At 41.8% G+C, this 23,574-nt stretch overlaps 1 protein-coding gene across 4 annotated transcripts in view; it reads right to left on the bottom strand.

Moving 5' to 3' along the window:
* drp2 (dystrophin related protein 2) overlaps window positions 1-23,574 on the bottom strand; it is a 525,275-nt gene that overhangs the window by 383,134 nt on the left and 118,567 nt on the right. For all 4 annotated transcript variants that reach the window (XM_015949550.3, XM_070550594.1, XM_070550593.1 and 1 more), the window contains exon 2: window positions 15,830-16,007. The gene's annotated coding sequence lies outside the window, so the exon portion shown is untranslated. The remainder of the gene's footprint in view (window positions 1-15,829; window positions 16,008-23,574) is intronic.

Here is a 23,574-nt window from a genome sequence, read left to right as displayed (position 1 = left end):
TGTTAACCTAGATCTCTGAGCTAGAGTTAAACTCTGGGAATTACTGCAACTTTATAATATATCTACACTCAACCTTCTGCCTTTCTTCAATCCAGTAGTCACCTTTTATGACCTTACGCTCCCCCTCCTCACCCACACCATTCTTTCTGTGGGCTTCGCTGTGAAGACCAGACTGAAGCTTAGCAATTGAAAGTCAGAGATAAGGGCAGAAGGAGGATATTACCGGAGTGTAGACAGTGATTGAATTGGCTCCAGGGGGTCAAACACACCTAAATGATAACATACCAAGAGCCCAAGACCCATTTATTTAACTCTAAGAAGCGTCGAACGGTAGGTCTGCTAAAACAACAGTGTGGGTGGCCGCACAGCTGAAGGGTAAAGCAAGGAGGAAAACAAAAGCAATCTGCAGCTTACAACTCTCCTAGTGATCATGTAAGTCTGTTCTTATATGTGAGCAAGATAAGGACATAAATCAGCCAATTTAAAGCTCACCAGGAATGAGTAACAAGCTACAGTACAAGAGAAGAAAACACGTGAAGGGACAGACAAGAATAAACAAGGTGAGTGACCACGTTTATTTTTACTCCCTTATCAATTCACAATAATGTAGGTACAAAATTAAACACTTCCAGAAGGTTTAAATAGATGCAGCGTCAGAAATTTAAGAAGTGATGAAAGCTAAATGTGAGAAAACAAATTCATTGTGTGGAAATGTAGTTAGATGTGGGGAGCTAGTTTTCACTGGTTTTTCACTTTTAGACACTAAGCAAAAAACTTTCTACCAAAGACTTACTGCTGTGACGGTTAGTGACAAATTGTAAAAGGCCTTCAAGAAGTTTTTTAAATGTCTCAAAATGTTTGTAAGACTTCTCATGATTCACTGGGCCTCACTTTTATCTCATGGGATCAGGGCCGGATTTAGCCAGCCCTACAAAGGGGTGCAGGTCTGGGAAATAATTGTTCAGGTGTCACATACCCCCAAATACCTAAAATGCATAGAAAACTACTCTATCATCATTACGTCTTCTATCCACATATCTATCTTTTCCTTTGATCCATTCCTTACACTACCCTCTGCATTTACCTGGGCTTGGGACCGGCACAAATGGGACACTGGCTTGTTCCCTATAGAGCTCCGGGAGTTGACGTCACGTTTCCCGGCACGCAACAGTTCAAATCGAAACGGCGCCATTAGGCAGGCAGAAGCCGGCAGCTCTATTGGGGCTGCATTCATCTCTCTCTCTCTCTCTCTCTCTCTCTCTCTCTCTCTCTCTCTCTCTCTCTCTCTCTCTCTCTCTCTCTCTCTCTCTCTCTCTCTCTCTCTCTCTCTCTCTCTCTCTCTCTCTCTCTCTCTCTCTCTCTCTCTCTCTCTCTCTCTCTCTCTCTCTCTCTCTCTCTCTCTCTCTCTCTCTCTCTCTCTCTCTCTCTCTCTCTCTCTCTCTCTCTCTCTCTCTCTCTCTCTCTCTCTCTCTCTCTCTCTCTCTCTCTCTCTCTCTCTCTCTCTCTCTCTCTCTCTCTCTCTCTCTCTCTCTCTCTCTCTCTCTCTCTCTCTCTCTCAATGTTTTTTTCTTTTTTGTCTTTTATATATTTTATCGATCTTATCTGTCTATCCTTCCATTTTTATTTAATTTTTTATTTTACTTATATACTTTTATATCTTTTTTAGAATTGTTGTTTTCATTCCTTTATGGCATTTTTCAGTCATTACAGCACCAGCCATCTGCTTTTCTGTGCTAAAGTCCTAACAAATCCATCCATATCTAGGCCTGTTGTTATGGCCTTCTCGTGAGCCAGAATGACTACATTTCTTTTTCTCTCGTGTAGCGTAGTACGGCGGAACGGGGTAAGAACACGAGACAAAGAGGAGAGAGCTCTCGCATGATGCTGCTGATATTCCAATCACAAGGGAGGTCACGTACATGCGATGGTGCTGAGGAAAGGCATTCTTATACCCATGTAGATACGTATGTGCAAACGGTGGAGAGGTCTACAAACTCTTCGCTGTTATCATCATCAGTCTTTCTGAATTCTTTCTCCAACATTATTTTTGCAACAAGAATCTCATTGGAAAGTTTGTCACTGTCACTTCCTGTCATTTTCTGCAAAGGACTTCACATGTCAGGATCCAGAAGAGAGGGAGACTGAGGTTGAAGGCAGTTAACTGCTTTCATGAGATGGAGATTGCTTTTGGAGGATCTTGTCTCCATCTCTACAAGGACTATGTCCAAAATGTTGAGAAGAGCTCTTCAGAGCCTGGCTAGGAGTCGTGGAGTCTTCTGCGTGGCTCACAGCGGACATTACAACACTACCTGTTAGCAGTGAGCTTGTTTTTCTTTGTCTTTTAGCAGCTGGTGCAGGTGTGCTGGTTAATATTTCGCTTTCCTCTTCTCTCATCTGCTTCAAAGCCTGCAGAGATGCACTGACTACTTCTGAAGCACAGCACAGGTCAACAGAATGAGACTGCAGCATAGAATTTGCCGACTTCAGGGAACCCAGAACCTTTAGGAGGAATTTTCCTATTTCAAAGAAATTGGCCCTCCTTAACATCATCAACAGCCCTGATGCCTCTGTACAGATGTCAACAGCAGCAGCTCTGTCCTCTGTAACCTCTGACAGGATAATAGCATCCTGATTCTCCACAAGGCACTTGGTCACATCATGGTGGCTTGTCCACCTTATCTACAACAGTCGTTTCAGGGAGGGAACGTCATAGTTCTGTGAAACATAATGACGGTGGAAAAATGTGTGTAGAGATCCTGAAAGATCAAAAAAGGTTTTTGCACATGGCTCTGCCTGCATTGCATGGACCACTGCCAAGTGCAGCTGGAGGTTGTAGCAGTGGATGTAGGGAATATGCTTCCCTACCTTCTTCTGCAGTAAGGCCTGAACCCCACCCCTGACCCCACTCATGACACAAGCTCCGTCATAGCACTGACGGATCATTTCAGCTGCACTATAGCCTGAGTCAGAGAGATGCTCAAGAATTTGGTTGGTAATGAATTCAGCATTTAACTGACTGAGATCAAGCAGACCGATCCGGTGTTCTTCTGGAATGCCATTACAGACAAATCTAAGCATGACTGACTGATTCTCCATGTTGCATCTGTCCCTAGATCCATCACTTTTAATGCAAAACCCAGCATAATCTGCTTTGTCATAATTATCTTTTTTAATACCATTTTTGCCAGTGTTTCAATAATTTGTTTTGTATGTTGTGAGATGTGTATTTTGCATTTTCTGGGATGTGTTTGTTTGTTTCATAAAATTTGGAGTCGTTGGCCGGTGTGTAGTCAACCATTTTTAAGAACAGTCCTGCAGAGTTATCATCACCACTGGAGCTTTCCACAGTTCATTTACTGCTAGGAACTGAACTACTTCTCCAATTGTTTTTACATAGTATCTGTTTTTTTTTCTCTCGATTTGTGTGGGACTTATTGAATTACCTATCGTTTCCCCTGTGGCCACTCTTTGGGACATTTCAGACCAGCTTTTAATTTTTTATGTGGCATTGACTTGATGCATGCTTTGTGAATCCCTTATCCTTTTCCAGTGCAGTTTTCCAATGATTAAATTCTTGTTTTGTGAAAACCAAATCCTTATCATTGTTCTTCCCCCCAAACTTACGACCTGGGAAACAAAAGCACACATCCAGCTTCACTGAATATTTCAGCCATGGTCTCTCACCATACCAGGCAGGGCAAAATGAGCGCATGTTCTTCCCAAAATGGCGCTTGGGGAAAACAAGAGCGGTGGGTTGGGATGGTGTGCTACTGTTCAGGTCTGTGTCACCCACAGCGACAGCTGGGTTGGTAGTGACGAGGACAGCAGGAGGGGCTGCGGTGCTTGTGCAACTGGTTGTTCCTGAACACGGGGGGTTGTGGCGAGTTGAGAAGCAGCACCCGACGAGCAGGCTTCTGCCGCTAGTGCCTTAGCACTGTAGCTAGTTTTAGAAACCAGAAACCTGTGCATGTCGACTCGGTTCACTTCAAAAACAAATTAAAGAAGAGAACGAGGCAAACTAAAACCTTGAGAAAGAGTAAACAAATTATTCCAGTGACTGACAGCAGAAGAAAACTTCAAACAGTGGCTGAGCGCAGATAACAACGGTGCGTCTCTGTGTTCTGCTGCTGACTCTGGGGGCGTGTGACGTATGACACAAAAGAGAAGAACCATGGTGAATGGCTGGTCACACCCTCCCTATGCATCTACCAATCAGCAGCTACTTTGAATGAGGGAGAGAGAGAGAGGAGAGCACTCTGACCCTTTTTCATCAAATCTTTTCAAATTTGGGATTTCTACATGTCATGGCATTTGGGGGGGCAGTCACTATTTTAGGGGGGCATTTCCCCTCCTTGCCCATGCCTACATCCGGGCCCGCATGGGATGAAGAAAGAAGGGTTGTTCTGTGCCTTTTAAAGGGCTTGTATCATGTTATTTTACACCTGTCAGAGCAACAATAGGTACAGCATATGGTAAAAGATTACCATCTGCACTGTTGAGATGTCATTTGTTCTGAAATATGAGTTTTTTCATGAACAATTCTTTCAATCCAGAAATTTAACTTGGATTCAATGAAATCCAGCCTCCACCCATGTGAATTCCACCTATTTCATAACGTAATCCTAGATCAGCCAGTAAAGCAGCTCTTTTGTACGTTCGTTCTGTGTGTAACTTCATAATCCATTACTTTGTTCTTTTTTTACACAGGCGGAAGTAACACCACCAACACCAGCGAACCCTGATGAGGGCTAGAGTCATTAGCCGAAACATGTAAGATAAAACCAATTGTTTTACTAGCTGTGTATAAATAGAACAAAGTAATGGATCAGTAAAGCAGCTTTTGCATCAGGTCAGCAGTGGTGAACTGTATCACGAGCATTGGAACATTACCCAGTGGTGTGGCCCTCTCAGCGATTGCCATGAAGTGGTTTGCACATCTTAAACTCACCTTTTGCATACTTTTGTGCTGCCATGTGGATCTCTACTGCCTCTAACAGCCTCTCTACTGCTCTCCAAGTCCTGTGCTGGACAAACTGTCGTTTGTGGTACTGAACATGTAGACTCCTGGGGTGAAGTAATTCCAGGAGAATAGAGTTGGTACCACAACTGAGTGAAGATGGCTAACACTTTGCTCCAGCACACAATCCTTGGCCGTGAAGTCCAACATCGATAGATGTTGGAAACAAATGGAAATGGAGGTAGGTCCGCTTCAAAGTGTAAGAAAAACAGCCTTTCACACCACAGAAACTCTACCATAACATTAGTTTTCCCCGCCACTGACGTATTTCCAGTTACCGTAATTTCCGGACTTTAGAGCGCACCCCAACATATGCCGCACCGGGCTCGCATCAGGCTAAAAGCCGTAGATATCTACTGAATTGAAAATGTAGTTTAACTGTCAGTGTCGCTCTCCGTGTTGCTGTCATCATCCCGGGGTGAAGCTGGGAAAACAAGCAGCGCCGTTTTACTGTGAAAAAAATCCTCCTGGGCGCTTTCCGTAGCACTCCTTTAACCATTCCTTCATTAGACTTTCTAGCATCCATCATTTCTGGTTGACTAAAGCCGCACCTCATTATCTCATTATAAGCCGCATGGTTCAAAGCGTGGGAAAAAGTAGCGGCTTATAGTCCGGAAAATACGGTAAAACCAGGAAGTGTGGAAAAATGTCAATGATGTTACAAATGTGGAAATTAGCATTGGAACCCCCCTCTCACCTCTCCTCACTGGAGAAGCAGCTGCCCTACTTCAAACCCCTCCCATTATCTGAGCTTCTCAGCTTATTGACCCTTTGCACCGACGTCACCTAATCACGTGGGTCCACCATGATGGACGGCAAAAGCATGTAAACAGTGAGCGACACGATTACTAAACAAAGGGAAAAGTAGAGCCTGAAATTGCTTTTGCAATCAAAACAAAAACAAAACTCCTCCAGCAGTCCTTCAACTAGTTCAAGCCCAGTTCAGTTATCAGAAGAAGTAGCTCATCTAGCCGGGGCTCATAGAGAACGGTATGTTAACTAGCTTACCAACGTTATCAACAAGCTGAACCGGGCCAACATACCCACTGCTGACTGATTGGTGTGTGTGTTGATTTTTGGTGTGACAAGATGGGGCTGTCCATGGCCTGCCGTCTGCTCTCCCAATTGTTGTTTTTGCTTTTTATTTTCCTGTGTTGCTCTTTGGTGGATAGTAGCTCAAATTTTCTCTATGATCGACTCATCCTTCTTGAACTTCGTCATAAACTTGGAGTTGCCTATCACCGCTGTTTGGATCTAAGACGGTCCTTCGCCCCGCTGTTTACGCCGGTCCCAGATCTGCTGCTTCGCTCTCCCCGCCCGGCGTGGCTACCAAGGAAACGCCGCAGACGTGGCAAACGCGGGGGTTCCAAAGTGCGGCTCAGAGCGTCCTCCGGCCGTTCGTGCATGGGATGTAAACTTCACCTGTCACCAGAGTTGATACATGGAGATCATCGGACCTTCCGCATTCCATCGCTCCGTTGAAGATTCTCTGGGGAATCCGGTCGCCAGAATGCCTCAACCACCAACCCGTGGATGCACCGGGGCGTCAACCAAGCTAACCTTTGCTATCCTACGGTGACCTAAGCAGCCCAGTCACCCCGGTCAGCTGATTCGGGTCTTCCACCGATCTTCAGGGTAGCTCTCCTAAACGCCCGGTCAATTGGGAATAAAACCCTCATTTTAAGAGATTATTTTTTCCAGCATGAGGTGACATTATTCTGCATGAACGAGACCTGGGTTCTTCCTGGTGAGTCAGCTGCTCTGTCAGAGCTCTGTTCTTCAGACTGTCAGGTTCTGAATGAGCCCAGGCTCACTGGTCGTGGAGGTGGATTACTAACCATGTTCAGATCCTCTTTCCATCCTAAAAAACTTACTATACCGGTGACTCCAAACAGCTTAGAGTTTATGGCTTTTGAAGTGGACTTTAGTCCTCCACTGCTGTTTATTCTCTTCTATCGCCCACCTAAGTACAATTCACACTTTTTATCTGAATTTTCTGATCTTTTAACAGACTTTCTTCCAAAATATGACCGTGGGATTATTCTTGGTGATTTTAATATACATGTTTGCTGCCCTGACAAACCTCTTATTGGTGGCTTTTTAGAAATCTTAGATTGTTTTGGTCTCCAGCAACAGGTCCAGTCACCCACCCATTCAGGATCGCACATTTTAGACTTGGTTTTGTCATTTGGGATCTGTATCTCTGATCTGATTGTTGACTCTGCATGTATCTCTGATCATTCTCCTAATATTTTTAATATCTGTGGCTTGACACCTCCATCCACTAGGCAACATAATCAACACCTTACAAGAATAATTTCCCCTTTCACCACCAATCTATTAGCATCTAGCCTAGCTGCAACTCTATCCGCTTCCCAACCTGATTCCACCTGTGTAGGAGTTGATGAGCTTTAAACTCTACCTGCTCAACTGTTTTAAATGCAGTCGCTCCTCTAAAATCTAGGCATAAAAAACTGTGGCAGACCCTTGGCTCAATGAGGAGACTCGTGCCCTAAGACGGCAATGTAAGTAAGTAAGTAAGTAAGTAAAAGTTTATTTACAGAGCACCTTTCACAGATATAAATCACAAAGCACTGTAGGGTCTGCAAACGCCGGTGGCGGAAGGACAAGCTGCAAATCTCTTACCAATTATTCAAGGATTCTTTGACCCGCTATCAGAAAGCTGTCCGCACAGCTAGAAACAGATATTTTGCAAATATAATCACTAGGCATAAAAACGACTAGAAGAAACTGTACAGTGTCCTCACCTCTGTACTATCCCTTAGAGAATCTCCCAACTCTTCTCCCTCTACAGGGGCTCTTTGCAATGAGTTTCAAAACTTTTTCCTGCATAAAATCCCGGATATTAGATCCGGTTTCTCTTATTCAGGCTGGGTTACCTGTGTGGAACCTCACTGTCCACCCTCATTCTCTTGCTTTGCTCATGTGACACTCTCTTCCCTGGTTGATCTAATCTTGGCTATGAAGCACTCAGGCTCTCCAGAGGACAGCCTTCCTCCAAGACTGCTGCACGATGTCCTTCCAGTGGTGGCCCCTGCTGTTTTGGATTTGTCAATTCAAGCTTCTCCTCTGGTGTGTTTCCAGCTGCTTTTAAAAATGCAGTTGTTCAGCCACTATTGAAGAAACCAGGCCTTGACCAGTCTGACTGTGCCAATTATCGCCCAATCTCAAAACTTCCATTCATCTCAAAAGTAGTTGAGAAACTGGCTCTCACGCTGCTTACTTCTCACCTAGATGACAATGGGCTTCTTGACCCATTCCAATCAGGTTTTAGACGCAATTACAGCACAGAATCTGCACACATTAGGGTACTCAATGACATCTTGATTCTGACTGACTCTGGCTCCCATGTGCTGTTACTCTTACTCGACCTGACTGCAGCATTCGACACTGTAGACCTCACCATCCTACTTCACAGACTTGAATTTTGGGTGGGTGTGACCGGTACTGCCCTCAAATGGTTTAAGTCGTACCTTAATGGTCAGTGTTTTAGTGTTCATGTTGGAGACTGCTCTTCTCCCAATGCCCCACTTCCATGGGGAGTACAGCAGGGCTCCATCCTGGGTCCTCTCCTCTTTTCAATTTACATACTACCACTTTGTAAGATTTTAGCAAGTCTCGGGGTTAACTACCACTTTTATGCAGATGATTGCCAGATCTACCTTCAAATCAACCAACAGCACTCATTTTCTATAATGTCAGAATGCCTCTCCCAGGTCAGATCCTGGCTTTCTCAAAACTGCCTACGGTTAAATGACAGCAAATCAGATGCCATACTTTTTAGCCCCACTAACATGAATGGTGCTTTAGATGTCTCAACTCTCCCACGCAATCTCAGCCTAGGTGTGCCACTAGCCTAGGTGTGAAACTGGACTCTGACCTTTCAATGTCTTCACAAGTCAACGCTACTGCTTTTTCCAACTCCGCCACATCACTTGTCTTAAGTCAATCCTCAAACGCCCGGATCTTGAGTCAGTCATTCATGCTTTTATTACTTCACGTCTGGATTACGCAAATTTTGTCCTGATTGGGATTAATGCTTCAGCCTTAAGCAAACTGCAGAAGGTTCAAAATGCTGCGGCCAGATTTTTAACCAACACCGACAGGCGCATGCAATCACACCCATCCTCGCAGATTTACACTGGCTCCCAGTCAAATTTAGGATTAACTTCAAGGTCTTGTTATATGTTTACAAGGCTTTGTACTGCCCATCCCCATCCTATCTGACGGACCTGCTGACCCCGTATGTTCCCACCCGTGCCCTTTGGTCAGCAGATCATCTACTGCTTGTTGTTCCGAAGGTCCGGTACAAATCACGGGGGGAGCGTGCCTTCTCTTATGCAGCCCCAAAACTCTGGAACTCACTGCCCCTCCATGTGCGTCTGGCTCCCTCTGTTAGCAGTTTCAAGTCGGCCCTGAAAACGCACTTCTTTAGCATTGCTTTCCCTCCGTGACACTTTTCATGACAATCTAGCGCTGGATTTGAGTTTTTAATTCTATTTTTATGATTTAGTTGCTCACTTTTGGCACCTCGCACCATCTGGTATTTTATTTCGTTTTATTTGTGCTATTTCAAATGTTTTTATTATTCGTCGCATTATTTTATTTTTATAGTGCTGTTAACTGTTCTCCTATTTTATTGTTTTTAGTAGGAATTTTTATCTCCGACTATTTATGCTTTGTTCTAATGTATTTTGCCTGTTGTTATTGTGTTTCTTGGTCAAGCATTTGGCTTTTTTATGTACAGCACTTTGGTTAGCTGCCATGCTATTTTGAAATGGTGCTTTATAAACAAATATGGTAGGTATGGTATGGTAACGTTAGCTTATGTTCTCTCTGCAGCTGTTCACCGATGTAAACATGTTGCTGACTTTGCCTAAATTCACCCCTCTGGATTTATAACCTTATGTTATAAATAGCGTTTCACTTTACACCATAGCTGATTTTTAAAAAGTCCGGATCCCTACCAGCTTCTGTTGCTGGTGGTGTTACCGGGTTCAGCTGCTGCTCTCACACCAGAATGAGAAGATCTCTGAACGGCAACGCTCATGTAAATAAATACTGTAATTTTAACAAATGTAATCATACATCAGAGCTTTAATATTGTTAATAATTATCTCGCTTTACACTACAGTGGATGGCGCACATCCTCCGTGGTGAAATACCCATCCATCAGGATTATTATCAATAATTAGTATAAACAAACACATCACATTTGTCCCTGTCCCCGTCTTCCTCGTGAAATAAATGAACGTTAATCTTACCCGGTAAAAACATGCTCGCTGCAAATCTGAGGGCTGCTAGTCCGCTTGATTGATCGCTGCAGTTCATCTCCATCAAAGTTATTAAAAAAAAGAGTTGAGTTTACATCCTTGTCTGTTAGTGCAGCCAACCACTCAGCAAGCTAAAACCATTTTACTGTCAAATCAACTGAATAAAAGCAATAAAAGGCTAAAAGGCTACAAACTGGCTTGTTTTGACTAGCTTCTCTTGAGTTTCAGCAGGTGTAAATGGTCTTTTTGCCGTCCATCATGGCGAAGGGGGCGGTCACATGATTGGCGTGACATCATGTGCAAAAGGTCAATAGCAGCATGAGTGGGGAATGGAAGGGCGTGACCAGCTCCAGTTTGTTTTCTTAAAGAGAGTCCAGAAACAGCCAATTCTGGAAGGTACTTAAGCTGTCAAGTATAAAGCTGCTAAAACTGTGCAAAATAACCATTTTAATGTGTTTTGTATCAACCATAGGACTATTTTATCTTGTTTTAAGTCAAAATAGGTCTTTAAAATTCTGAAAATGTGCAGCGTGTAAATCAGCTTTGAGAAAGGATGGCAACCAAATCACCAAAAAAACGACATGCAAAGATTTGTGGGGACAAGAACTTTTAACCCTCCCACATTTTTAATGGGGTCAGATGGACCTCTGGTGTATTTTTTTTTTTTAGGGGTGCATCACTTCACCCCTGCCAAAGCATAAACTTTAAACCCTGTTTAACCACCCCTCAGGGGTCAGGGTCACCTGATAGGACAGTGGAAGGGTTACACAGTTTTGCAATTATATAACATGACCATTCACTGTGATCACTATGTGATCTCCCTCCTAGTTTCATGCTACTGTCCTGTCTGCCTGGGCGTGATGCACAGTGAGTTGTTATCAGTAAATCTAAAAACAGTTTACTAAACTTTATTTTACTTTTTACTTTATTTTCTTACTGGGCTTCATACCATGATGATGACTTGATCTGAATTTTATGTGCACAATTTTTTACACTTTCTTAAAATGTAAATACTAGGGATGCAACGATACCACTTTTTTCCAATACTTGGAACTGAGTACTCGTCGATACCGATTACCGATACCGATACTTCTACCGCACACAAAAAAAATGCTATGAATTGGAATACAGGTTTTATTTTCTTCTCTGTCTTTCAACAGGAAAAGACTGTGAGGTAGATAAAAAGTAAATTATATGAATAGAAATTATCACAAAACTAAAATATTAAGGGAACAGAAATGACAAGTTACAGTGAAGCCAATTTCAAGCTACTGTATTGGTATCGGTTCTTGGTATCGGTTAATACCTAGTAAATACGAATCATTTAAGCAGGGGGATCTGTTTCCATTGATCAAAAATCTTTAAAACGTATAAAAAGAATTAAGGAAACAAATTCCCATGATCTATAAAGACAATTCTGCCCAACTATTAAATTATAAATTGATATAAAGATATAAAAGCACCATTAAATTATCCCATCACTTCTTCTCCGGTATTAAACTGGTACTGATTAAACCTTATGGTCAGCACAATAGTCACGGTAGAAAACTACACAAATCTGTATTTTCATTGAATACATAAAAAATATTTGCACTTTGCTCCAAATCTGAAGTCACTAAATTGATGAAATTATTAAAAGGGAAAAAAAAATTGGCCCAGTTTTACTTTTATTTGCATCAGAAAGTTTAGCTTTTGTCTGAGGCCAAAGCACATTGGTCATGTAGGGGCGGCTCAGAGTTCAGCTGAAAACAAGTTTTTAAAATATGGACAAGCATCACTCTGATACAAATATTTATCCCAACCCACAATTTGACTGTATTAGCCCACAGCTATTTATGTTTTTATCAAAAACATCTCCAGACTTCTCTGTCTGCCTTGGACTCAGCTGATAAGAGCCAGATCAGATCAGAGTGAGGTTTTAAAATCTGACCTTTTTAGTTCTGCTGAGTTAAATCTATACTTTCCAAATATTTTCTTATCTATTTTTTGTTCATTTTTAAAACACAGGAAAGGTTTCTCTTTACCTTGCTGACAGTTTCGTTTGTGGCTGCAAACATCCTCAGAGCTGACGCTGATGGTGGCGTCACTTCCTTCTCCGTTTATCCGCGGGCAGCAGAGGACGTTGTCGCCCTCTGCTGCCCACTCTCCCCTCTCCGATGATGCAGTCCCATGCACGATCCAACGAGTAAACTCCATCGTCTCTGTTTGTGGTCCCACATCCACGTCTCCTTATCTCTATAGCTTCCTTTATCCATCTTTTGTATTTCTGTTGTTCGGTGTTTATGATCCGTGTGCTGTCCCAGTCCATTATATGGTTTTTTCTTGTGCAGCGATCTGTTACGGCTGACTTCTTTATTGTACTTTCTGCTTCTTGTTTTGCTGCTCTTGTGTGTCTTCGACTTGTTTCTTTCTCACACTCCTTTCTATGTTCTATTGTTTGTGTGTTGAGTTGGCGCCTGGTTTCTCCTATGTATGTTTTATTGCAGAGTTTGCATGGGATTTCGTAAATGACTCCACATTTATGTCCAGCTGGTATCTTGTCTTTTGGGTGTACTAGTCTGTTTCTAACTGTTGTGTATGGTTTTGTTAGTGTGTTTTTGTCTTTTTTCATTGTTGCTCTTATTTTTTCTGTTATGCCTTTGATGTATGGTAGGGCTATCACTGGTTTTGGTTCTTGTCTTTCTGGGTTTCTGGTTCTTTGCTTTGGTTGTTCTTTTCTTTCTGTTGTTGTTTGTTGTTTTCCTTCGTTTATTGCCCATGTCGGGTATCTGCAGGTCTTTAAAGCGTGTTGTATGTGTTTGTCCTCTTGTTTACGGTCTCTCTCTTCTATTATCATGTTTGCTCAGTGATATAATGTTCTGATTACTGACATTTTGTGTATGGTGGAGTGTTCTGATGTCCATAATAAATATTGGTCTGTGTGTGTTGATTTCCTATATGTGTTTATGTTTAGGGTAGAGGGCGAAGTCCTCTGCTGCCCGCGGATAAACGGAGTAGGAAGTGACGCCACCATCAGCGTCAGCTTTGAGAATGTTTGCAGCCGCAAACGAAATTGTCAGCAAGGTAAAAAGAAACCTTTTCTTTGTTTTAAAAAAAGAACCAAAAATGGAATTACACTGAAAAAAACAGAATAGTTTAATCAACCTAATTTAATAATTTCAATTGGTAACAAGCAATTTAATTAAGTTTATCCAACCATAATTATTAAAATTGTACCAATAATTTAAGTTGGATGAACTTAATTAAATTGCTTGTTGCCAATTGAAGCAATTTTTTAAGTTGGGTCAACTTTTTTCTTTTTACAGTGTAGAAGTACACAGCAAGAACGTACCAAAGATTTTCTCATCTAACTTTTATATGAAGCAAAACGGTCTAATTGAGACAAGAGGTAACAGAAAGTAGATAGGTAAGTGATGCTAGAGGTAAGTAAAAGCCATTGGCCCTTTAACTGATCAGTTAACCACCTGGTAGAGCTCATTTTAGTCTCTTATCAAAATAAAGACACTATAAAAGCTTTGGAGATTAGAATACAAAGTTAAAAATTGTTACATTATTTTAATTAACCGTTTTGCCCCATCCATCCATCTATTGTCTTTACCCACTAATCCTCACAGGGTCGCGGGGAGGCTGACACCTATCTCCAGCTGTCTCCAGGCTAGCAGGTGGGGTACACCCTGGACAGGTTGCCAGTCCATCACAGGGCAACACAGAGACACATAGGACAAATAACCAAGCACACACACTCACACCTAAGGACAATTTAGACAGACCAATGAACCTAACAGTCATGTTTTTGGATGGTGGGAGGAAGCCGGAGTACCCGGAAAGAACCCACGCATGCACAGGGAGAACATGCAAACTCCAGGCAGAAAAACCCCAGGTCGCGATTTGAACCCAGGACCTTCTTGCTGCAAGGCAACAGTGCTAACCACTGCACCACTGTGCAGCCTCCTTTTTGCCTGAAAGGAACTGAAACTTAAAAGAAGAAAAACTGCCATTGCTTATTGTCTTGATGTGGTAATTAGCACTTTATTGGTGAAGTGATCATATTTGATCACTTGTGCATGCTTTAAGTCTTGGTTTGCAGCTTTAACTAGAAACAATTTTTATTATGAAAAATATCTATAAAATATGTGTTATAAAAGAACTAAAGCTAATTTATTAGAAAAAGAATTGACAACTGTAAGAAAATGTTCAAAACTTAGACAGACAGACAGACAGATAAAAAGAAAGAAAGAAAGAAAGAAAGAAAGAAAGAAAGAAAGAAAGAAAGAAAGAAAGAAAGAACCCCATATTCCAGTCAGAATTGACAAAGCTCCTCAGATGAGAAGCGAAACATCTTCAAGAATCCAAAGAAGTCCATTTGCCATCATTTGAGCCCTTTTGGATTACCATGACCTGGATGACTGAGAACCTTCACCAACAGACAGACTGGTACAACATCCGCATTTTTGCAGACGAAGCACCAATCGGGCCGGTGTGAACTAGACCATAGAAAAGTGGAACTCCTCCACTCCATATTTTTGTATTTTCCCCAACAACTCATCCCTGTTGGGTTCAGCTCCGTTCCTCTTTATGCCTCGGGTCACGTGACTAGGGGCTCACTTACACACAATCATACCTCTCAATAAAAACAGCACCTGCCTGAGTTTGCAGACTACGAAAATGCCAAAAATAATCTAAGTTTTGGCTTTGTGTGAAAGTAAATGGCAGCAGAGATAAAGGTAACATCTGTGTTAAGATTTGTGTTGCCAAATATGGAAATACCGACAATATTGTAAAGCAGCTTGTCGTTCGTGGCATTGATATGCAGGCAGAAGCGTGTACCGTCTTCAGCTATAAAAACCCATCATTGAGCCTAAACCTGATGACTGTAATGACAAAAACATGTTTTTCTAATCATAACCCTGCCAGATGCTTCACTGTGCATGTTTGTCATTAGTTTGTAGACCAGTCTGCTGCAAGCATCAAGTATGAACAAAAACACACAGTGATTCAGGACGTGCAACCAGCAAATTGAACAGAGTCTCAAAGTGCCCCACATCCCTGAGGAGGTCTGCTGAGGCTTGTTTAGCGATTATCTGTGGGTTTATGATTCGAAGCGGCTCCTCACACACAGCATATTTGTTGTTCTGATAGTATTAGTGCAGCTTTGAGAACTAAAGTAATTCTTTGGTGTAGTTCAACACAGAGTGGAGACAGTTCAGATGATGATACCTGGAGTCAAAAGTCAAATGAGTCATTACAAAATAACCTCTAATGAAACCTTGAACAATTCTTTCTGAGCCCTGAAGTGTCTCTGTGTGGGTGTGAGAGACTGTATGTTATTACATGCTTGGCTGGAGAAAATGCCTCTTTTGCATGAAGGTTGCACACATGAGTGAGTCCAGAAGCAACAAATAAGCATGAAGAACAGACTCCAGAAACAGGGACAGCATAATGTCAAACCTCTGTGCTGCTCCGCCTCCCGGAAAACATCCAAAAGCAGGAGCTTTCTGCTCGCATGCTTGATAGTTACCCAGTGGTGAAGACGTGATGGATGTGGCTGCAGGATCGGAGCCTCCTTGGAATCCAGCCAAGCTTTCGGTGGCTGCCCCGCAATGTCAGAGGAGGGGGTGGAGAAAGGGTGGGGAGGTCTGGACTTGGAGTAACGATGGCAGCAGCAATCTCCTCACACAAGGAAGAGAGGGGAGGACCTACAACACAGGGGAACAGGGTCAGAGGCTCGTCCCTGGTGAACAGAGGGAGATTTGACAAGAAGCTGACAAAGAAACATCATTTAACAGCCGTCTTTGTGGAGTTCAATCCATTATAGTTGGTGGGCTAGATGCCAATATCCCAGTCACTCCCAACAGCCCCGGTGTCATTCAGACCCAGACATGCTGAACATAAAGCAAAGATTCCCTCAACCTTTAGGCGAGATAGACAGAGCGGTGTGGCCACGCTGTAACTCAGCTCTGTAACTCGCCTCAGTGTTTGGGCTGTTTATTATCAGCAGACAGCACACCCGGGTCTGCGATATAGGACCGCTTAGACACTGGGTTCTGGCCGCTGGGAGGAAAGGGAGTAAGGTGATGCAAGAAGAATACCAATCAGTGTCCCCTCTGCTCCACCAGATTTCATTTTCTTCTGTGGCACAACACAAAGCAACTCTATCCTGCCTGGGGTTTTAAACAACCTTAACAGCAGCTAGAGACGTTTCTCCGGACTTAAGATTGGAATCATTACACAACAAAACCGTGTTGATTCACCCGGATACAGCTAAATTAAGCAGTTTGTAGTTTGGGATGAGAAAGATGGGCTCTTTTATTAAAGAGATGTGAGAGAGTTTGCCAGTAAACAGGCTGGTACAAAGGTGTGTAACATGTCCAATAAATCCTGAGCAGCTGAGGTCCAGAGGGGCCAGAAAAAAGAGAGCATTCCCTAACAGCTCAAAACACACATGAAAGTTTAATGCCAAGCTGGAAGCAAGTAGCTGACAGAAAAGGAATGAGCCAAACTATTTTCAGAGTAGTAAGAAGCATTCATAATTCACATTACAGTCTTATGTGTAGAAGCAGAATATTCCTTTGACTCACTGTTTCTGCCTGTAATACCTCTGCAGTATTGATGCCCATTATTGTGTTTTGCAGAAAGGCACGTTTGCTTACATTTGTGTGACTGACAGAATATTTCATTGCTTTAATAGATTCAATATGCTAAAATTTTTGTGCGACATCCCGTGAGGGTGTCAGACTGAAAGCTAAATGAAACGGTCTGTTGTTATATCATCAACAACAACCCCGGCGCACAAAGTGAGAGACGGTTTGCATTTCCTAATCCAACTGCCAGAATCTGGCACAAGCAGCTATTTCAGGCTCTCAATCTTAATAAATTAAATCTTACCGCACGAGACAAATAATGAAATTTAATAGTGGGGTGATATTAGCATGTTTGAAGGTTCTTACTGATGCTCAATTATTTAAAGCAAGACCGCCCAGAGGGGGAAACATCGCGCAGTAAAGGGAGGGGAACGAATAGTGAAAAGATGACTAAAATGGAGCACAAATGAGGTCAGACAACCTGAGAAACTGAAGAACTGAAGAAAAAAATCACCTTGTATGTGAAACCCTTAAATGTTAATGGCATGTACAGAGCAGAGTGAGGAAAGAAAGGTTAATCAAATCTGCAAATGTCAATAGAAAGATGTGTTTTCTACTTAGCTGGAACTAGAGAGGCTTTATCAGGTACAAATATCTACAAAGACCTCTTGTGCATGCACGAAAACAAGTCTGGAAAGCAAAACCCCAAAGTCATTTTACACTAGCGTGAGAGCAGATGTTATAAACACAATACAGCAGAAAAAAATCCCTTGTTTTTACATCGTACTGGAGGCTAAAATAACGGCACACGAACCAGCAAAAGATGGGTCAGGAAAAGTTGTATTCTCCTCGCTGTGCACTTTTGGCTTTTGTAGAAAAAACAAACACAAAAGTCACAACACAAACTGAGAAAGTAGGGCCGGAAAAGTTAACATGAGAATAAGTTTGAGAGGAGAAAATGAGAACATTTTGTTCATCTCTGAAATGTGAGTTTACAACCAGACCATAGCCTAAATCTGCAGCAGGTGTCATAACAAAAAAGGTAGATTTGTGTTTGATGCTAAATGACTTTAATTCAGTTGTTTAAACTCGCTTGAGTAACACAAGCAAATCCAGTCGTTAGTTTGAATTGCTTCTATCTCCACCTGGATTTAAATCATCACATTTAATAATGAACACACATGTGCTCCCAACCAATTTGCTGTTTAACTTCATACTGGCTTATGCTTTACATCACTTTGCAGAGCAGAGGCGTGCACTTCAGTCAGCCTTAACCAGACCTAAAACTCCACAGAGATGAAAGGTGCTGCAACATGAATAAGATGTTATTGTTTTCATTCAGGTTTCCAGCTCACATCTCAAAAAGCCTTCACAATAAAGTTCACGTTTCACACCTGATTTCATGCTTTCCTCATCAAAATTCATCAACTGGACTAATAAAGTTACAGGTGAGGAAAAATCTACTTCACCAGTCCTGAGACTTCCTGCATAAAGACTGGTGTTATAACAGATGTTATCAATGGAGAGTGATGAAAAACCAGTGTTCCCAGTAGAACCAGAGAGGAAGATTTCAGTAAATCATGGAAATAATACCTGCTGCTTTTCTTCTGTTCAGAACTATCTGAGACTCTGTTGCATAAATCACTTCATTGATCACATTAAATTAGTTTTTATTTATTATTCTCTGTTCAGAAGCTCTTTACGTGACTTTTGGCAAATCAGGGCAAAATAACTGATTAATTTATAGATTTGATGCTGTTTAACAATTAACACATAAGTAACATGTAATTACTTATTTTCTTTTATTCCTGCTGCAATCTGAATTATTTTTTCTATTTTATGTGTATTATTATTATTATTATTATCATTATTGATACTGTACATCTCATGGAGAAATGCTTCTCTTCATTTGATCAATCTCTGTGGAGGAGTGGGCTACCATTTGTACAGCAACCAAGGTGGAAACTTTTGGGATTGAGTTGATGCTGATTGGGTCTAAAGATGATGCCAGAGCTTGGATTATTTGACAATCTCACATATTTTCAAAACATTTGAATGTTGTTTCAGTCACTAAGAACAAAATATGTGAGCAACTGTTGCTTCTTCCATATGGTGAGTGAGCAGGTTATAGGCTGTTACCATGGCGATCTAGCCATGCTCAAATAGATCCTCTTCTGTGACAGCATATAAACTCCAACTTCCAGATCAACAAAGTCAACCAAGTAGGAAATGATTTACCCTCCACCCGACTCTTGAGATCTGTAAAATATCGGTCTGAAAACTATTGGAAGGTCACAGTTTGTGACAAAAGGTGACAGCTTCACAACAAAAAAGGTGTGTGGAGGTATACTGTAGACCCAAATAGAGAAGAAATCCAGAGTACCAAGGTGGACTGAATCTTCATATAAATAAATCCACAAGCACAAGGGTAAAACAACAAAGTAAGGTTCCCACAAACAAGGATCTAGAAACAAACAAACCCGTGAGTTATACTGATGTGAACAAACACAAAATATGCAGCAGGTGGGTTAACTGGAACCAGAAGCCTGGTGTGACAAGGAGACAGAATGTATCTGACCAAAAAGCACAAGGAGATCCATGACCATGGTATAACAGGAAGCCTGAACATGACTCAGAAATAAATCAGCCATCCCTTGTGAATGGAAACCCCCGTCGTAAGTCCTTAAACTCAAGTTATACTCCCCTTCAGATCTCAACATAACAGAATTTAGGGAGTTTTTGTCAAAAGACTGGTGCATATTTTACTTTATCAATGTATTTCTCAGCATCTTTCCAACCAAACTCATAAAAAAACTCATAAAACACATTCTGAAACTCTAGTAAAAGGAACATTTCAGACACCATTGCTATTATAATGGATTTAATCATTAACACATATTACTGATTTCCTATAATTAAGAAACATTGATGGTCTAATCAGAAGTGTTTGATTCTGAGTCCATCCAGCTGTGTATAAAAAATACACATGTGTCTACACATACTATATTATCATGCCTTGCATTCTGAAAATCATTCTTAATCCTTTAAATTCCTGAACTGTTTTCAGTTTGTCATTTTTCTAAATGTTGCCAAATTCATCAAAACATCTGTCAAGCTCTTAGATTTAATTCACTCCCTGATGAGGGATCTGTTTATGCTACACACTACTGAATCCTCGCCTTAGCTAAACCCTGCTTCATCCACTCTCATTTCACAAGAATTATATTACACAAGATCTGAAGAAATATCCAAATATCATGAATGTTATCGAACAACCTACGGTTTCATTTGAAGTTGCTGCTGAGGGCCTTGACTGCTTTGATCTTTAATGGATGGGTATTTAGCTTAGAATTTAAAAAATAAATAAATAAAAATAGTAATAAACTCTATAAAACCCTGATTTGGACTTCAGATGTCTGCGTGTATAAACAGAATTTAGTACACAGACTTTTCCCCCCTTCCGGCTATCAGCTGTTCTAGATCTTTCAACGGCTATTTACAGTACAACAACCTCGAGTGGCTGAGTGCATCCGTCATTCACAAAATGTGTGCCCTACAAACCTCGATAAAAAGACCAAAGTTAGGTTATTGTTCCAGTTCAGTGGAGAAGAGGAGACTCCCCGTTCTATCTCCTTTAATGTTGTAGCGCCTTCAACTCATTAACAGCCAACTGCTTCCTTTGATTATTTTAATGTTCAATCATATTATGGTCATTAGAAATACAAAAATCTGACTGTATTGGGGTTCCTTGGTGTTTTGGCTGCATTGTAATGCCAACATTAATGAGTTGGTTGTGTTATGGGGCATGCTGATGTAAGTACAACCACAGCCAAAGGTTTGCAAATCACTCAAGTATTATTTTTTAAAATGTTTGTTCCTTTGGGCTTTTTAGATATTTTTGTCCAATGTTTCTGTGGGTATTGAAGTACAGGAGCAGGCATTTCATACGTTTCAATAATTTTATTCACTAAAACATTGTGCAGAGTCAGTATTTGCAATTTGGGTCTTGAGTCATGCTGTCAACTTGTGGTCCAAATCCTGACAGAAGGCAGCTTATTGCTGCATGGCCAGTTCCTGAAATGTGTCCGAATCCATGGCTTTCTGTTTGTCCACACACATCTCGGGAATCGACCACAAGTTTTCAATGGGATTCATGTTTGGAGACTTTTATGGGCACAAACTCATATTTGATGTTTTTCGAGCCACTTCTAGTTTGACCTCATGGCGTGGAGCTTCATCATGCTGAAAAAGACATTACTCATCATTGATCTCTTTTGGAAAAAAACTCATTCTGGTCACTTGTGTCCACAATCTCCTTCTTTAGGTCACTGCCCAAAGCTCATGACCATAGATGAAGGTAAAAATGTAGATCAACTGGTAAATCAGCACCAATCCACCTATCAATCTTGCACCCCATCTTTCCCTCGCTCATGAACCGAGATTCTCAAACTCCTCCACTTGGGTCAGGACCTCGTCCCGGACCTGGAGAAGGCATTCTACCTTTTTCCAACTAAAGACCATGGTGCCAGATTTAGAGGAGCTGATTCTCATCCCAACCGCCTCACACTCAGCTGCAAACCACTTCAGCGAAAGCTGGAGATCACTGTCTGATGCAGCCAACAGGAACACACCGTCTGCAAAAAGACGAGACCTGATCCCTGGGCCACCAAAACAGATCCTTTCAACACCTTTGCTGCACCTTTAAAGCCTGTCCATAAAAGTCATGAAAGATTACTCATTTTAGAAAAAAAGACCACCCTGGTCCTCAGAAGTCCAGTCTGTGGATCTTTAGCAGAAAAACTGTCCTTGGTGGATTTGTTGAACTAGAGGCTTATTTGCTGCCCTTCTTGAAACCAGGCCAAATTCCAAAACATTTCCCTCCGCTGTGTGTACTGATACACGCACACTAGCTTTCTGCCATCCTTGAACAAGTCCTGCACTGGTGGTACTCTGATCCAGCCCCTGGATCAAAATCAGTAGATGGAGCTTGCTGGATTCTCATGGGTGCTCTAGCTGTAATCCATCAGATTCTCCTTCATGACACCCAAAAACTTTGCTACCTCATAATGTTGTCTTTCTGAAGTCTTTTAACTGTGGCTGAGCTTCACATTACACAAATAGGTTAAATGCAACTTACATGATCACTAAAGTGTGAGATGAAGAAAGTGAAAGGAATACGCAGAATGCTGCAGGCAGAGCTTAGAGAAGAGCTCTGCAGCGTCTGTAAGTTTCACTGTAGGATGAATTCGAGTCTGCGAGAGCAAAAGCCCCAAATAAACCAGATAAAATGATTAACTCCATGTTATCACTTCACAGAAAACCCCAATATCTAAAATAAAATCATCCAAATGGTGCAGCTTTTACACCTGACTGAGGTGGAATAGATAGCCTTCAAATGAAAAGTTAAAAAAACAGAAACAGTGTTTATCATGACACACACACACACACACACACACACACACACACACACACAATCATGTAATCATCTGTCACTCAAGCTCACATTTCACTGAAAATACTCACAGATAAATATGGAATTTGCTGGGAGAAATATGGAAACTATGCTTAAACAAAAATACATTCATAAGATTTATAATATTTGCAAAAAAAGATGACAGACAGACAGTCTTCTACAGGACTCGGAGCATTAGTTGAAGGGCTGAGCTGTCAGTCTCTCACTGAACTACTGCACTGACACTAACATGAGGTGTTACTGAATGCTAGCATTCTCCTTCTGTTTTTCCTCTCCTCAGTTCCCCAGTGGCCACCCACTGACCCTGAATGTTTAGCTGCCTCAAACAACAACATTTCAAAAGGAATTCAATCTGTCCGGGGTACTGTGGAGGACACCGGGCTGTCAAAGCATCGCTTTCTTCTAGGTGGATCTGGGGCTCTCCCAGCCCGGAGCCTTGCTCATGCATTCCCCTTGCTAGCTTTCCCCCTACCTTTTTCTGGGAGAACGTCAATCTGAATAGGACAGAGAAGTGCACTTCAATCGCAAAATGCAATTCAGCAAGCACAGGTTTTAACCCTTCATGTCACGTTCCTGCCGCTGGAAAATGAAGCGTTTTGCCCTTGAGTATGGGAGTGCACTTGTTCAGAAAAGTCTGAGCAAAGTTCCAGGGGCATGAGATCGGTTTTAATCAGGCTGTTGTGAGATCAGTTGCGTGAGGTTATTTCCAGTAACTGTATGAAATCAAAAGATGAAAAAGCAATCAATACGCTGTGTGAAACGAAAGCTAACAAGAAAGACAAACTTTCACGAGAGGAGTGGGAGAAAATAAGTGGTTGATGAAATGATGAATCAGAAATAAAGAGAATGACATACGAATGGAGTTTATGATTTAGTCTAAGAGAGAAATAAGAGACAGAGAGGAAGTGAACACATTCAGCTAAAGATCCCAGTAACAAGGCAGCAGCCTTGTTCCAGCACTTCCCATTAAGCCAAGGTGTACTGGATGAGAAGTGACATACTGGTAGGACTTGCTGTCATTCTCACTCAAAGGTATGTCAGCAATCCCATGGTAGGTCTCTGCAGCTGGTGTTCAGAATAAAAAACGACCCTATCACCCTCAGACAACCGCTGGTTCCCACAGCAGACTGAAACTCTCCACAAAGCAGTAACGTTTTACAGTTTTACCACAGGATACCGGTGTGGGTAAATTATTCTGGAGGAAGACGA

Source organism: Nothobranchius furzeri, chromosome 1 (assembly GCF_043380555.1).
Source record: "Nothobranchius furzeri strain GRZ-AD chromosome 1, NfurGRZ-RIMD1, whole genome shotgun sequence".
In the NCBI taxonomy this organism is placed as follows: domain Eukaryota; kingdom Metazoa; phylum Chordata; class Actinopteri; order Cyprinodontiformes; family Nothobranchiidae; genus Nothobranchius; species Nothobranchius furzeri.
Note: the sequence above shows the minus strand (reverse complement) of the source record. Positions and strands in the feature narration are given on the sequence as shown.